The following is a 5,033-nucleotide window of genomic DNA, read 5'->3' as shown; positions in this document are numbered from 1 at the left end:
GACAGAGGCTTACTACCTGAAGCCTCTTCCAACAAAGATCTCAAAAAGCCTGGCAGTAGGAGTTGAAAGCAGTCATAGTGAGGGAATCTAGTCAGAGAGTGCTGAGGGGGAGAAAGACAAAATCTATCCTCCTTCTCTCCTCTGGCTAAACAACAACACCTCCTCTCACTCTGTCCTTGCCTAGAAGATTCCATTCCCTTTTCACCCTTTCTTCCTTTATCATAAATCTCCCCATTTCCCCCCTTTATTACAATAGTAAGTTCCAGTTTAGACATGGTGAATGCTCAATGTTGCTTCACTCCCGTTTTTCTCTCTGTTACTCCATAAGAGACTGGAATGATTTGACTGGAGTTTTTGACCTAACCACTAACAGGAAGCATCAGTGGAGTTATATCTTCTAAAAGGAACCACATTCATCCCAATGGAATATTTGACGTTTTGTGCACAAACTTCCAGGAAGAGAACATTTCTCCTATGGTCTTCTAATCTACATCGATGGACCCGGTAGCTGGTCTCCCAGGAAAACGTGTCCTTAAAAACTTGACTCTCTTTGCTGAGCATGGTGTATAGGTGGTGATGGTCCACCTACCCCAGCCTGCCTTCTCCTCCCTAGATGTGCAAAGCCAAAGGGGAAAAATAGGAAAGAATTTTGCCTGGTTATCTTTACATCCTTCTTGACTCAAGTTCACTGGCAAAATGGTGCAATGTAAAATATGTGTAGAATAAACAGTGTCACCCCTGCCAGTGAACTATCTTGCAGTCCCATTCTTAGGAAGGAGAGCATTGCCTGAGAAAGAAATGACCCATTTGCTCAGGGGAGAGACAGAAAAACAAAGAACAATTCTAACCCTCTCTAAAACCCTGTAATACTTTCAGAAGGATGAAATATACACATGAATAACCATAATTCAATTAAACCATTATTGATTAATCTGCTCCTGTGTGAGGGGCATATAGCCAAATGGAGAGCACAAATAAAAAAGTACAAAAGTTTGGTTTAGACAAGGGTAGGGAGGCTTTATGAAAGAAAGGGCGCTTGAGCGGGGCATGAAAGGTGGATGGGACTTTTTGTTACTTGAGTCAGAAGGAAAGGGAGGTAAAGAATTCCTTTATTTGTTGTCCTCTCTGAGTTTTTAAATATACTGGCACCCACATATAAATACTTACTATCATCGATTTAGAATCAGAAGGAAATATTGGGCATCAATTAGACCATTTCACAGAGGAGAAAATTGAGGCTCAGAGAAAGGAAGGGACTTGTCCAAGGTTATATAGTGAGTGAGTGACAGAGGCTCCAAGTATACTTCTTAGTATAGTAACCTCTGATTTCCCTCATACAAATTATTAGCCAGAAAACCTCCCATCCTTCATTTTGGGCTCTCCTTTCATCTCCGTTCATCCTCACTATGACAGTCATAGAATGTCCCTTCTATAGAGAAGTGGGAGCCTTTGTTGCCTTAGGCTGACCTGCAGTCACTGTTTAGGTGATTGTCTCCATTCCTTCAAGTGTTACTGCTATTACCTGAAGTTCTTTCTATTTTGGCTTCATCTCTAGACTTCCTAATCCACTTCTATCATTTGTTCTTCAAGAGCCCCATCCATACATTTCAGTTGTATGTACACAGAACACAGCTTAGTCCTATTTCAATGAAGACTGTGACTGAAAATGAAAATGAATCCTAACAAGAAATAAGCTCCAGGCCTGCTTTTGTTCAAAGAGGTGCCAGAGCCTAGGGGCACACTTCAGAATGTTCTCCTGACGGGACATGTAATGAATGCTCCACAATGTATCTACCTGCACCAGCCAATGACACATCATCTAGGGCTTTCGGATAGAAGACTATACTTTAGGATCGAAAGCTTCCTCATTACCTCCCCTGCCAGGAGGACCTTTCTTTTGACAGTAAGGGTATCAGAGTGGGACCCTGAGCTGCCCAGAGGGCACATTCCATGATTGATATTGGGCTAAATACAGCATGGATTCAGAAAGGAAGAGGTGCTATCCAATTTCAAAGAGTTTGATAAGTTTTGGAGGATGTCCCCTGGAGTTTGAGTCCCTCACAGTTTACAAAGTCTGCTTCCAGTTTCACATGTATTCAGATTGTTCATTTGGGCAGCAATCCTTAGACATGGAGGAAGTATGCCATGGTCAGACAACAAATAAACATGAATTAAGAAGTCATTACATGCCAGGTACTGTGTTAAGCACTAGAGATGCAAATGGAGGCACTGTCTCTCTTTTATGATCCAAATAATTATAAAGTCATGGCAAGATTTCCTTGAGCACTGTGATAGGTAGGGTTACAGACTAAATGGTAAAGACCAAAGACAGAGGAGTCTGAATAGTGCTAGGGGACACTCTAGCTTCTCATGATGTGAGAGGTGGTGTGAAAGGGCATGGTAACATTATGGCAGCATGAGAGATGGTCTCCTTTGCTTTTGGGGAATGGAGTGGGCTATATTATTCATACATATTATTGTGAAAATCTATACATCCGTAAACTTAACCAAATAAGTCTTTGTTCAAAAGAATCCAGTTTATCCCAGAAATCTATCAAATACACACTGTGAAAGCAGGAGCCTCAGGTTAGAGGAAGTTAATCATTGCTTTCCAAGGTGTCAACTGCAATGGTTGAAGGTATTGGATTGTTTTTCTTTTCAAATTTTTCTCATCACAGTTATTTTGGTATTGAAATAAAAGACAAACTGTCAAGCCCTTATTTCTCATGGATACTCACTGTGGAAGACTTAACTTGGAGTGGAGTGCTATTGTCCTGGACTTCTTGTCAGCCAAGTTTATGGACCTCCCTTAGCTTTGAGACTTCCCTGTTCATGATCTCCCTGAGTGTCAATGAAAAAAGGACTATTTTCTTATGTACTATGCAATGTTTATAAACCTTCAATATTACCATAATGAAAGAATATGGCTTTTGTACTTAATCTCACTTTGTATAAAATCAAGCATTTCTAACTTGACAGACTCTCTGACAAATAGTAAATCACCTTTCTTTTCACAAGTCAGTAATTTGCACCTATTGTTGGGGTTGGATCAGGTTTCATTCCTCTTGGGGATTCTAGGCATGAAATAGACACCTCCTGTTGCAGAAAGAGAAGTCTAGCTTCCCTTTTCTAAAGCCCAGCTTCCCTTTATCATGTCCAAATGTAAAAAAGAAAAGGAAGGAAGGAAGGAAGGAAGGAAAGAAGGAAGGAAGGAAGGAAGGAAGGAAGGAAGGAAGGAAGGAAGGAAGGAAGGAAGGAAGGAAGGAAGGAAGGAAGGAAGGAAGGAAGGAAGGAAGGAAGGAAGGAAGGAAGGAAGGAAGGAAGGAAGGAAGGAAGGAAGGAAGGAAGGAAGGAACAGAGAGGGAGAGGAAGGGAGGGAGGTAAGAAGAGAGGAAGGAAATTCAACTTCCCTAACTTTATTCTTGTGAGTAGTGCCACCAGACAGTCCTGGTTAGCAAGGTAAGTTGAGCCAGTCTTTCCTTCTCCTTTTGCCTGACTTAGAGTTTCCTCAGAAACCCTTCTGAGTGGTCCTTCTATTAGAAGGCACTTTTTTCTCTTTTCTTCTCTCCATTCTCACTACTTCCTATGGGATTTCCTTAGCTTAAATTTTACAGTGGTATCATACTTCTTTCTCTCATTAAAACAATCTAATAAATTTTTATCTCTATCAAATGTGTAGATTATGCACTTGTAAACACCAAAGTGAATTTATAGGACCTCAAAAGCTGAGATCTCTATCCCATCCCCAAGGTGCATAACAATCAAACAGGATCAGAATCACTGGCTGATACATTTTATGATGGTTGGCATACAATGTAACTGATTCATTTCCCATACTGAAGAGGCTAGAGAGCGTGCTCCAAGCAAAGTTCTGATAACAGAAGTACCTTGGAGACCCTTTGGAGCATGCCAAGACCTTCTATAATTGGTTCTGGTCCAATAATGCATTGTAGACAGCAAGTTATGTAGATAGCATTTATGAAACTAGAACTGGAGAATGGGCAGATTCCAAAGGCTTTCTTTCATTACTTAGTTGAGGACTTGACTTTGGTACAACCAGCATTCTATAGAAGCTGCCCTGGCTCTCGTCCCTCTTTTCCCAACGAGTGGAGGGAAAAATATACACATGAGGTATTGAAGGAAATTATTTATGTTCTTGTCTTATCTTCAAAGTAAATATCCCTTTGAAAAAGCTAATTATTGTTGTGTTTAAATGGAACTGGGTGCTAGTCAATACTGGCTTACCAAGAGGTAAACTTTTTCAAATTGTTGTAGCTTTGGCACAAACGATAAATGAGCATTTTAAAAATTGTCTTACTCCTCTCAGTCTCTCTGGACTTTATGTCTTTTTCAATCATGTACAACTCTTCATAACCCCATCTGGGGTTTTCTTGGCAGAGATAATGAAGTGGTTTGCCATTGCCATTTCCTTCTCCAGCTCACTTACAGATGTGGAAACTGAGGCAAACAGGGTGAAATGACTTGCAAGTGTCAGAGGCCAGACTTGTTCTCAGAAAGAGTCTTCCTAACTTCAGACCCAGCATTCTATTCACTCTATCACCTCTCGCTATAGCTAAACCTCCTTTTCCCATTATGCTATCTGCTCCCCTGATCAACTTTCCTCAGGAAAGGGCTTGCAGAATAGTTCCAGAGTGCCATCAGTATAACCAGGGTTTTAAAATAACTAAATGGACCAGGTAATCTGCAAAGTGCTTCCAGAGAGATCTTCCCACTCTCACATTTCCTGCATAGTATCTCTTAATCCACCAACTCTTCTCATGTTTCTCTTCTCTAATATCCTGGTTTTTATGCTCTGAACCCACTTCTAAAATGAAGCAAAAAAAAAAGCCCTAAATCCCTTCTACTTCTATTTCCATAACATAATAATACCTTTGAAGAAGTTATATATATATATATATATATATATATATATATATATGTCTATGAAATTGATCCACAATGATCATATCCAACCAATGATACTCAAATATTAATGCAAATGTAATTTTATAATGACACAAAAAAGCAAAGTT

Source organism: Monodelphis domestica, chromosome 6, assembly GCF_027887165.1.
Source record: "Monodelphis domestica isolate mMonDom1 chromosome 6, mMonDom1.pri, whole genome shotgun sequence".
In the NCBI taxonomy this organism is placed as follows: Eukaryota; Metazoa; Chordata; class Mammalia; order Didelphimorphia; family Didelphidae; genus Monodelphis; species Monodelphis domestica.
The sequence above is the reverse complement of the archived record's forward strand: the minus strand, read 5'-3'. Positions refer to the sequence as shown.